Source organism: Salvelinus alpinus, chromosome 11, assembly GCF_045679555.1.
Source record: "Salvelinus alpinus chromosome 11, SLU_Salpinus.1, whole genome shotgun sequence".
NCBI classification, from domain to species: domain Eukaryota; kingdom Metazoa; phylum Chordata; class Actinopteri; order Salmoniformes; family Salmonidae; genus Salvelinus; species Salvelinus alpinus.
The window spans coordinates 67,414,321-67,427,419 of record NC_092096.1 but is presented as its reverse complement, the minus strand read 5'-3'; positions in this window follow the sequence as shown (position 1 = coordinate 67,427,419).

Sequence of the window (13,099 nt, the reverse complement as noted above, 5' to 3'; positions counted from 1 at the left end):
ACCCATAATGATACACATGTAGACTGACCCACAATGATACACACGTAGACTGACCCACAATGATACACACACAGACTGACCCACACTGATACACACGCAGACTGACCCACAATGATACACACGCAGACTGACCCACACTGATACACACACACAGACTGACCCATAATGATACACACACAGACTGACCCACACTGATACACATGCAGACTGACCCACACTGATACACACGTAGACTGACCCACAATGATACACACGCAGACTGACCCACAATGATACACACGTAGACTGACCCACAATGATACAGACACAGACTAACCCACACTGATACACACGCAGACTGACCCACACTGATACACACGTAGACTGACCCACAATGATACACACGCAGACTGACCCACAATGACACACACACAGACTGACCCACAATGATACACACGCAGACTGACCCACAATGATACACACGTAGACTGACCCACAATGATACAGACACAGACTAACCCACACTGATACACATGCAGACTGACCCACACTGATACACACGTAGACTGACCCACAATGATACACACGCAGACTGACCCACAATGACACACACACAGACTGACCCACAATGATACACATGCAGACTGACCCACAATGATACACACGCAGACTGACCCACAATGATACACATGCAGACTGACCCACAATGATACAGACACAGACTAACCCACACTGATACACACACAGACTGACCCACACTGATACACACACAGCCTGACCCACAATGATACACACACAGACTGACCCACACTGATACACACACAGACTGACCCACACTGATACACACACAGCCTGACCCACAATGATACACACACAGACTGACCCACACTGATACACACACAGACTGACCCACACTGATACACACACAGCCTGACCCACAATGATACACACACAGACTAACCCACACTGATACACACGCAGCCTGACCCACAATGATACACACACAGACTGACCCACAATGATACACACTATGTAAAACTAGTAAATAAATTGACTAAAACATACACACACACTCACACACCTTGGCGATAGCCTGGACCCAGTCTTGCTGTGTCTCCTGTGTCTTGGCGCCAAACAAGAACACTCTGTCTGACTGTAGGTAGATCTCCACCATGAACACAGCCCTGAGAGAACAATGGGACAGGTAAGTCAGATACAGTACTGTACCTGGTGCAGGTGAAAGGGATAGGAGACTGTTGCTTTAAAAACTAACCAGCTAGGAGTCTAAATACTGGCACTATACATACACAAACACATTCTGTACATTACTGTAAATAATGCAAAACGAGACATGTACAGCAACACACGTGTGTGAAAACACAGAGGCCTAAATACAGTGCCTTCATAAAGTATTCACACCCCTTGACTTTTTCCACATTTAGTTATGTTACAGCTTGAATTTAAAATTCATTACATTAAATTGGCCTACACACAATAAACCATAATGTGAAAGTGGAATTTTGTTTCTAGACATTTTTACAAATGAATTAAAAATAAAAAGCTGACATTTCTTGAGTCAATAAGTAGTCAACCCTTTTGTTATGACAAGCCTAAATAATACGTTCAGGAGTAAAAATGTCCTTAACAAGTCACATAATAAGTTGTATGGACTCACTCTGTGTGCAAGAATAGTGTATAACATAATTGTTTTATGACTACCTCATCTCTGTACCCTAAACATAAAATTATCTGTAAGGTCCCTCAGTAAAGCAGTGAATTTCAAACACAGATTCAACCACAAAGACCAGGGAGGTTTTCCAATGCCTAGCAAAGAATGGCATCTATTGGTAGATGGGTAAAAAATAAAAAATCTGACATTGAATATCCATTTGAGCATGGCGAAGTTATTAATTACACTTTGGACGGTGTATCAATATACCCAGTTACTACAAAGATACAGGCATCCTTCCTAACTCAGTTGCCGGAGAGGAAGGAAACCGCTCAGGGATTTCACCATGAGGCCAATGGTAATTTGAAGAGTTTACTGGCTGTGATAGGAGAAAACTGAGGATGGATCAACAACACTGTAGTTACTCCACAATACTAAACTAAATGCGTGAAAGTCTGTAGAGAAGACAAATATTCCAAAACATGCATCCTGTTTGCAATAAGACACAAAAAATTTGATAAAGAATTTTACTTTATGTCCTGAATACAAAGCAAAATATTTGAGGCAAATTCAACACAACACATCGCTGAGTAACACTTCCTATTTCCATGCATGGTGGTGGCTGCATCATGTTATAGGTATGCTTGTCATCGGAAAGGACAAGGCAGTTTTTTTTAGAATAGAAAAGAGTTAAGCACAGGCAAAATCCTAGAGGAAAACTTGTTTCAGTCTGCTTTCCAACAGACACTGGGAGACTAATTCACCTTTTCTTACCAGGACGACAACGAATGTTCCTGAGTTTACTTACGTAAATTAGATATTTCTGTATTTAAATTTCAATATATTTGCTAAAATATCTACCAAAAAAAAAAACATGTTTTCACTTTGTAATTATGGTGTATTGTGTGTAGATGGATGAGCAAAAAAAATCTATTTGATCCATTTTAAGTTCAGGCAGTAAGACAACAGCATGTGGAAAAAGTCAAGGGATGTGAATACTTTCCAAATGCACCGTGTATATACCAACACCTTTACCCACGTATACACAAATACTTCAACACATACACACATTTAAAACACACACACACAAAAGGTGCTTATACCTGCTGTTTAAGAGAGGAACAACCCAACTGCCAGAAGCCAAAAGGCAGCTATTAATCTTTGTTTGTCCTTTTCCCTCTTTCTCTTATGTCTCTTTCACCGGCTTGCCTCTGTCTCCAAAAGCAGAGGAGGTCAGAGAACCACTTTCTTAATGGTTTCGACACAGAGGCAGGCGATCGCTAGATCGCGGGGGGGGGGGGGGGGGGGGGGGTTGGCGGGCGAGGGGTATAGCGCGGCGGTGGTTATAAGGGGTTATAAGGGGAACGGCAGAGCGTGTCTAAAGGAGCATGTCATGAGGGGTACCGGTAGCGCTGAGGCGTGTTTCCACACAAGAACATCAGGGGAACATGGCGGGACACGGGTGTTTGTGTGACCCCACTGGACCCCTGACAAGTGTACAAGGCGCTTGTTAGTGAGTCCCAGAGGACAAGAAGGCGAGGGGGAGAAAGAGAGGAGAAAGAAAGGTAGAGAGAGAGATTTAAAAATAGAAGTTTAGGTTTGAAGAATATCTAACTAACAAACACAATCCAATGTCTTTAGACTACACCACAGAATCAAACTTCACCATCCAAAACTACTTCAACACCCACCCACTTCATCTAGCAGACACACGATTCTCCCTCCATCAAAATCTATGTGCATATTTTGATATAATATTCTGAAAACGTGGGCTGGTAATACTCATCGGGGGATCAGCGGACAAGGTAGAGGGTCTCATACCTGATGAAATTACCAAAGCAGTCTATTTAATGTATAATGACACCCACGCGGTTCTGCAGTGCAGAGCCATGCAGGGCGATGCAGAGTAAGGACAGTTGGGGAGAGTGTACTCTGCATACGTTAATATGTATGAGCCATAGACAGATGGATGTCCCCTGTATAGCACTAAGGCTAATGTCTCGCAGACAGATCTACAGTACCAGTCAAAGGTTTAGACACACCTACTCATTCAAGGGTTTTTCTTTATTTTTTACTATTTTCTACATTGTAGAATAATAGTGAAGACATCAATACTATGAAATAACACATATGGAGTCATGTAGTAACCAAAAAAGTGTTAAATTAATCAAAATATATTTGATATTTGATATTCTTCAAAGTAACCACCCTTTGCCTTGATGACAGCTTTGTACACTCTTGGCATATATTTTGATTTGTTTAACAATTTTTTGGGTTACTACATGATTCCATATGTGTTATTTCATAGTTCAAATCAAATCAAATCAAATGTATTTATATAGCCCTTCATAAATCAGCTGATATCTCAAAGTGCTGTACAGAAACCCAGCCTAAAACCCCAAACAGCAAGCAATGCAGGTGTAGAAGCACGGTGGCTAGGAAAAACTCCATAGAAAGGCCAAAACCTAGGAAGAAACCTAGAGAGGAACCAGGCTATGAGGGGTGGCCAGTCCTCTTCTGGCTGTGCCGGGTGGAGATTAGAACAGAACATAGCCAAGATGTTCAAATGTTCATAAATGACCAGCATGGTCAAATAATAATAATCACAGTAGTTGTCGAGGGTGCAGCAAGTCAGCACCTCAGGAGTAAATGTCAGTTGGCTTTTCATAGCCAATCATTGAGAGTATCTCTACCGCTCCTGCTGTCTCTAGAGAGTTGAAAACAGCAGGTCTGGGACAGGTAGCACGTCCGGTGAACAGGTCAGGGTTCCATAGCCGCAGGCAGAACAGTTTTGATGTCTTCACTATTATTCTACAATGTAGAAAATAGTAAAAATAAAGAAAAACCCTTGAATGACTAGGTGTGTCCAAACTATTGGCTGGTACTGTAGGTAAACATCATTGGTACTGTAGACTCTGTTGGGACTGAACGGGACACGTAGGATAAAGAACAGCAGTAGTTACAATGTTAGAGTTTTTCATAAATTGTTATTTGGACACAATTTCACATGTGTTAGCATCTTTCCATTTTCGGGAAGGGATCATTTGGTTTGTAACTTTCAAAGAGAGAGGGTGGAGCTCCTCGTTCCATTTCCACTCCTCCTTCTAGCATCTCTTCTCTTATTAACATGTACGGACCCAGAACATAATCGAGCATCTGACTAATATACTGAAGACTTTAGCTCTGGGTTAACCAAGAGTACACTGAAGCATGCTGGGACTGTGGAGGTACAGAGCATTTTTTTTATTTGAATTTTTATTTAACTTTTATTTAACTAGGCAAGTCAGTTAAGAACACATTCTTATTTACAATGACGGCCTAGGAACAGTGGGTTAACTGCCTTGTTCAGGGGCAGAACGACAGACTTTGTGGGCCAGTAACAGAAAGGTTACAACGCTCTAACCACTAGGCTACTTGCCGCCCAGCGTGGGGGGTTTCATCTATGATACTGATCTATAGTCAATGTAGCTCTTAATTACTCTCCCACTGAAGGACAGGGAGATAAATGGGGAAACAGAGAGGCTGGGGGACAGGGAGAGAGATGAGGAGACAGAGAGGCTCGAGGACAGGGAGAGAGATGAGGAGACAGAGAGGCTCGAGGACAGAGAGAGAGATGAGGAGACAGAGAGGCAGCAGGACAGGGAGAGAGATGAGGAGACAGAGAGGCTCGAGGACAGAGAGAGAGATGAGGAGACAGAGAGGCAGCAGGACAGGGAGAGAGATGATGAGACAGAGAGGCTCGAGGACAGGGAGAGAGATGAGGAGACAGAGAGGCTCGAGGACAGACAGAGAGATGAGGAGACAGAGAGGCTGGGGGACAGGGAGAGAGATGAGGAGACAGAGAGGCAGCAGGACAGTGAGATAAATGGGGAGACAGAGAGGCTGGGGGACAGGGAGAGAGATGAGGAGACAGAGAGGCTGGGGGACAGGGAGAGAGATGAGGAGACAGAGAGGCAGCAGGACAGGGAGAGATGAGGAGACAGAGAGGCTGGGGGACAGGGAGAGATGAGGAGACAGAGAGGCTGGGGGACAGGGAGAGAGATGAGGAGACAGAGAGGCAGCAGGACAGGGAGATAAATGGGGAGACAGAGAGGCTGGGGGACAGGGAGAGAGATGAGGAGACAGAGAGGCAGCAGGACAGGGAGAGAGATGAGGAGACAGAGAGGCTGGGGGACAGAGAGAGAGATGAGGAGACAGAGTGGCAGCAGGACAGGGAGAGAGATGAGGAGACAGAGGTGCTGGGGACAGGGAGAGATGAGGAGACAGAGAGGCTGGGGGACAGGGAGAGAGATGAGGAGACAGAGGGGCTGGGGACAGGGAGAGAGATGAGGAGACAAAGGCAGCAAAACAGGGAGAGAGATGAGACAGAGAGGCAGCAGGACAGGGAGAGAGATGAGGAGACAGAGGGGCTGGGGACAGGGAGAAAGATGAGGAGACAGAGAGGCTGTGGGAGCACCATTTTACAATGATCGCGTCGCCGTCAAACAAAAACACACAGAGACACAGACACACACACACACAGAGACACACACACACACAGATACACACACACAGACAGACACACACATAGAGAGACACACAGACACACATAGAGACGTACACACAGAGAGACAGACACACACATAGAGAGAGACACAAACACAGAGAGAGACCAACACACACACACAGAGAGAGAGAGAGAGAGACACACACACACACACAGAGAGAGACGCACACGCAGAAAGAGAGACACACACACACACAGAGACACACACACACACACAGAGAGACACAAACGCAGAGAGAGACACACACACATACACACACACACACACAGATACACAGAGAGACACACACAGATACACCAACAACTACACACTCAAGTGCATACTGTAGGCCCCCCACACACACAACACCCCCGTCTCCCCAACACACAAACACTCCAAAAACACGCAGAAAATTAACTAGGCTTGATTGTGTATATGAATCCATTGCATGGGGCCAGAGTAGTGAGTACAGCCAGATGTCCATAATGAGAACATAAATAACATTTACAAATCAAGACATTGTTCCCTCTCCATAACATCTGCTGGGGTATTAATGGACCCATTATTTGAGCCACACACACACACACACACACACACACAAGATATGGACATATGCACACACATATTTGGTGCACGTACATGCACACACTCAGAAATTGCATAATGGCCCCCTCTTCAGAATGATTACTCATTGTTTAAATGTTTGAAGCGAACGGATAAGCCAAGCTATATTTTCCCTAAACTGCAGTCAGAGAATATACAGTTGAAGTCGGAAGTTTACATACACTTAGGTTAGAGTCATTAAAACTTGTTTTTCAACCACTCCACACATTTCTTATTAGCAAACTATAGTTTTGGCAAGTCGGTTAGGACATCTACTTTGTGCATGACACAAGTAATTTTTCCAACAATTGTTTACAGACAGATTATTTCACTTACAATTCACTGTATCACAATTCCAGTGGGTCAGAAGTTTACATACACTAAGTTGACTGTGCCTTTAAACAGCTTGAAAAATTACAGAAAATTATGTCATGGCTTTAGAAGCTTCTGATAGGCTAATTGACATAATTTGAGTCAATTGGAGGTGTACCTGTGGATGTATTTCAAGGCCTACCTTCAAACTCAGTGCCTCTTTGCTTGACATCATGGGAAAATCAAAAGAAATCAGCCAAAACCTCTGAATTTTTTATTTAGACCTTTACAAGTCTGGTTCATCCTTGGGAGCAATTTCCAAATGCCTGAAGGTACCACACTCATCTGTACAAACAATAGTACGGAAATATAAACACCATGGGACCACACAGCCGTCATACCGCTCAGGAAGGAGACACGTTCTGTCTCCTAGAGATGAACGTACTTTGGTGCGAAAAGTGCAAATCAATCCCAGAACAACAGCAAAGGACCTTGTGAATTGACACAATTGAATTGAATACATTTTGGAGAAATGTTCTCTCATCTGATGGAACAAAAATAGAACTGTTTGGCCATAATAGAAAAAGGGGGAGGCTTGCAAGCTGAAGAACACCATCCCAACTGTGAACCATGGCAGTATAATGTCGTGGGGGTGCTTTGCTGCAGGAGGTGTCATGTTTTGTCTTTGATCATGTCTTGTCCCTGTGCTTCCCTCTGCTGGTCTTATTAGGTTCTTTCTCTTTCTCTCTCTCTATCGTTCCGTTCATGCTCCCAGCTGTTTCTCATTCTCCCTACGACCTCATTTACTCTTTCACACCTGTCCCCTATTTTGCCCTCTGATTAGAGTCCCTATTTCTCCCTCTGTTTTCCGCTCCTGTCCTTGTCGGATTCTTGTTTGATGTTTGCTGTTCCTGTGTCCTTGTTTCGCCCTGTCGTGTTCTTTGCCTTCTTCAGATGCTGCGTGTGAGCAGGTGTCAATGTCAGCTACGGCCAGTGCCTTCCCGAAGCGACCTGCAGTCTGTGGTCGCGTCTCCAGGCGTTCCTCTCTAGTGACGAGAGGATTTCAGTTTCCTGTTTTGGATTACCATTGATTATATCCAGGAGAATCATTATTTGTTTTATACTGGAATAAAGACTCTGTTACTATTACGTCGCTTTTGGGTCCTCATTCATCAGCATAACAGAAGAATCCGACCAAGATGGACCCAGCGACTATGGATTCTCTCAACACTGCCGTCGAGTTCCAGGGAGCAATGCTCGGCAGACACGAGCAGGAATTGTTTGCTGCTCGTCATGCCGTTGAGACCCTGGCCGCTCAGGTCTCCGATCTCTCTGGACAGTTTCAGAGTCTTCGTCTCGTGCCACCAGCTACTTCCTGGTCTTCCGAGTCTCCGGAACCTAGGGTTAATAACCCACCATGTTACTCTGGGCAGCCCACTGAGTGTCGCTCCTTTCTCACCCAGTGTGATATTGTGTTCTCTCTCCAGCCCAACACGTACTCAAGAGAGAGAGCTCGGATCGCTTACGTCATATCACTCCTTACTGGTCGGGCTCGGGAGTGGGGCACAGCTATCTGGGAGGCAAGGGCTGAGTGTTCTAACGATTATCAGAACTTTAAAGAGGAGATGATACGGGTTTTTGATCGTTCAGTTTTTGGGAAGGAGGCTTCCAGGGCCCTGGCTTCCCTATGTCAAGGTGATCGATCCATAACGGATTACTCTATAGAGTTTCGCACTCTTGCTGCCTCCAGTGACTGGAACGAGCCGGCGTTGCTCGCTCGTTTTCTGGAGGGACTTCACGCTGAGGTTAAGGATGAGATTCTCTCCCGGGAGGTTCCTTCCAGCGTGGACTCTTTGATTGCACTCGCCATCCGCATAGAACGACGGATAGATCTTCGTCATCGAGCTCGTGGAAGAGAGCTCGCGTTAACGGTGCTTCCCCTCTCCGCATCTCAACCATCTCCTCCCACCGGCTCAGAGACTGAGCCCATGCAGCTGGGAGGTATTCGCATCTCGACTAAGGAGAGGGAACGGAGAATCACCAACCGCCTTTGCCTCTATTGCGGTTCTGCTGGACATTTTGTCATGTCATGTCCAGTAAAAGCCAGAGCTCATCAGTAAGCGGAGGGCTACTGGTGAGCGCTACTACTCAGGTCTCTCCTTCAAGATCCTGTACTACCTTGTCGGTCCATCTACGCTGGACCGGTTCGGCTGCTTCCTGCAGTGCCTTGATAGACTCAGGGGCTGAGGGTTGTTTTATGGACGAAGCATGGGCTCGGAAACATGACATTCCTCTCAGACAGTTAGGGAAGCCCACGCCCATGTTCGCCTTAGATGGTAGTCTTCTCCCCAGTATCAGATGTGAGACACTACCTTTAACCCTCACAGTATCTGGTAACCACAGTGAGACCATTTCCTTTTTGATTTTTCGTTCACCTTTTACACCTGTTGTTTTGGGTCATCCCTGGCTAGTATGTCATAATCCTTCTATTAATTGGTCAAGTAATTCTATCCTATCTTGGAACGTTTCTTGTCATGTGAAGTGTTTAATGTCTGCTATCCCTCCTGTGTCTTCTGTCCCCTCTACTCAGGAGGAACCTGGTGATTTGACAGGAGTGCCGGAGGAATATCATGATCTGCGCACGGTCTTCAGTCGGTCCAGAGCCAGCTCCCTTCCTCCTCACCGGTCGTATGATTGTTGTATTGATCTCCTTCCGGGGACCACTCCCCCTCGGGGTAGACTATACTCTCTGTCGGCTCCCGAACGTAAGGCTCTCGAGGATTATCTGTCTGTTTCTCTCGACGCCGGTACCGTGGTGCCTTCTTCCTCTCCCGCCGGAGCGGGATTTTTCTTTGTTAAGAAGAAGGACGGTACTCTGCGCCCCTGCGTGGATTATCGAGGGCTGAATGACATAACGGTTAAGAATCGTTATCCGCTTCCCCTTATGTCGTCAGCCTTCGAGATTTTGCAGGGAGCCAGGTGCTTTACTAAGTTGGACCTTCGTAACGCTTACCATCTCGTACGCATCAGAGAGGGGGACGAGTGGAAAACGGCGTTTAACACTCCGTTAGGGCATTTTGAATACCGGGTTCTGCCGTTCGGTCTCGCTAATGCTCCAGCTGTCTTTCAGGCATTAGTTAATGATGTACTGAGAGACATGCTGAACATTTTTGTTTTCGTTTACCTTGACGATATCCTGATTTTTTCACCGTCACTCGAGATTCATGTTCAGCACGTTCGACGTGTACTCCAGCGCCTTTTAGAGAATTGTCTCTACGTGAAGGCTGAGAAGTGCGCCTTTCATGTCTCCTCTGTCACTTTTCTCGGTTCTGTTATTTCCGCTGAAGGCATTCAGATGGATCCCGCTAAGGTCCAGGCTGTCAGCGATTGGCCCGTCCCTAAGTCACGTGTCGAGTTGCAGCGCTTTCTCGGTTTCGCTAATTTCTATCGGCGTTTCATTCGTAATTTCGGTCAAGTGGCTGCCCCTCTCACAGCTCTGACTTCTGTCAAGACTTGCTTTAAGTGGTCCGGTTCCGCCCAGGGAGCTTTTGATCTCCTCAAGAAGCGTTTTACATCCGCCCCTATCCTTGTTACTCCTGACGTCACTAAACAATTCATTGTCGAGGTTGACGCTTCAGAGGTGGGCGTGGGAGCCATTCTGTCTCAGCGCTTCCAGTCTGACGATAAGGTCCATCCTTGCGCTTACTTTTCTCATCGCCTGTCGCCATCGGAACGCAACTATGATGTGGGTAACCGCGAACTGCTCGCCATCCGCTTAGCCATAGGCGAATGGCGACAGTGGTTGGAGGGGGCGACCGTCCCTTTTGTCGTTTGGACTGACCATAAGAACCTTGAGTACATCCGTTCGGCCAAACGACTTAATGCACGTCAAGCTCGTTGGGCGTTGTTTTTCGCTCGTTTCGAGTTCGTGATTTCCTATCGTCCGGGAAATAAGAACACCAAGCCTGATGCCTTATCCCGTCTCTTTAGTTCTTCTGTGGCTTCTACCGACCCCGAGGGGATTCTCCCTGAAGGGCGTGTTGTCGGGTTGACTGTCTGGGGAATTGAGAGACAGGTAAAGCAAGCACTCACTCACACTGCGTCGCCGCGCGCTTGTCCTAGTAACCTTCTGTTCGTTCCTGTCTCTACTCGTCTGGCTGTTCTTCAGTGGGCTCACTCTGCCAAGTTAGCTGGCCACCCCGGCGTTCGGGGTACGCTTGCTTCTATTCGCCAGCGGTTTTGGTGGCCTACTCAGGAGCGGGACACGCGTCGTTTCGTGGCTGCTTGTTCGGACTGCGCGCAGACTAAGTCAGGTAACTCTCCTCCTGCCGGTCGTCTCAGACCGCTTCCCATTCCTTCTCGACCATGGTCTCACATCGCCTTAGACTTTATTACCGGTCTGCCTTCGTCTGCGGGGAAGACTGTGATTCTTACGGTTATCGATAGGTTCTCTAAGGCGGCACATTTCATTCCCCTCGCTAAGCTTCCTTCCGCTAAGGAGACGGCACAAATCATCATTGAGAATGTGTTCAGAATTCATGGCCTCCCGTTAGACGCCGTTTCAGACAGAGGTCCGCAATTCACGTCACAGTTTTGGAGGGAGTTCTGTCGTTTGATTGGTGCTTCCGTCAGTCTCTCTTCCGGGTTTCATCCCCAGTCTAACGGTCAAGCAGAAAGGGCCAATCAGTCGATTGGTCGCATTTTACGCAGCCTTTCGTTTCGAAACCCTGCGTCTTGGGCAGAACAGCTCCCCTGGGCTGAGTACGCTCACAACTCGCTTCCTTCGTCTGCTACCGGGCTGTCCCCGTTTCAGAGTAGTCTTGGCTACCAGCCTCCTCTGTTTTCGTCCCAGCTCGCCGAGTCCAGCGTTCCCTCCGCTCAGGCTTTTGTCCAACGTTGTGAGCGCACCTGGAGGAGGGTCAGGTCTGCACTTTGCCGTTACAGGGCGCAGACTGTGAGAGCCGCCAATAAACGTAGGATTAAGAGTCCTAGGTATTGTCGCGGTCAGAGAGTGTGGCTTTCCACTCGTAACCTTCCCCTTACGACAGCTTCTCGCAAGTTGACTCCGCGGTTCATTGGTCCGTTCCGTGTCTCTCAGGTCGTCAATCCTGTCGCTGTGCGACTGCTTCTTCCGCAACATCTTCGTCGCGTCCACCCTGTCTTCCATGTCTCCTGTGTCAAGCCTTTTCTTCGCGCCCCCGTTCGTCTTCCCTCCCCCCCCCCCGTCCTTGTCGAGGGCGCTCCTATTTACAAGGTACGGAAGATCATGGACATGCGTTCTCGGGGACGTGGTCACCAGTACTTAGTGGATTGGGAGGGTTACGGTCCTGAGGAGAGGAGTTGGGTTCCATCTCGGGACGTGCTGGACCGTTCGTTGATTGATGATTTCCTTCGTTGCCGCCAGGGTTCCTCCTCGAGTGCGCCAGGAGGCGCTCGGTGAGTGGGGGGGTACTGTCATGTTTTGTCTTTGATCATGTCTTGTCCCTGTGCTTCCCTCTGCTGGTCTTATTAGGTTCTTTCTCTTTCTCTCTCTCTATCGTTCCGTTCATGCTCCCAGCTGTTTCTCATTCTCCCTACGACCTCATTTACTCTTTCACACCTGTCCCCTATTTTGCCCTCTGATTAGAGTCCCTATTTCTCCCTCTGTTTTCCGCTCCTGTCCTTGTCGGATTCTTGTTTGATGTTTGCTGTTCCTGTGTCCTTGTTTCGCCCTGTCGTGTTCTTTGCCTTCTTCAGATGCTGCGTGTGAGCAGGTGTCAATGTCAGCTACGGCCAGTGCCTTCCCGAAGCGACCTGCAGTCTGTGGTCGCGTCTCCAGGCGTTCCTCTCTAGTGACGAGAGGATTTCAGTTTCCTGTTTTGGATTACCATTGATTATATCCAGGAGAATCATTATTTGTTTTATACTGGAATAAAGACTCTGTTACTATTACGTCGCTTTTGGGTCCTCATTCATCAGCATAACAGGAGGGACTGGTGCACTTCACAAAATTGATGGCATCATGAGGAGG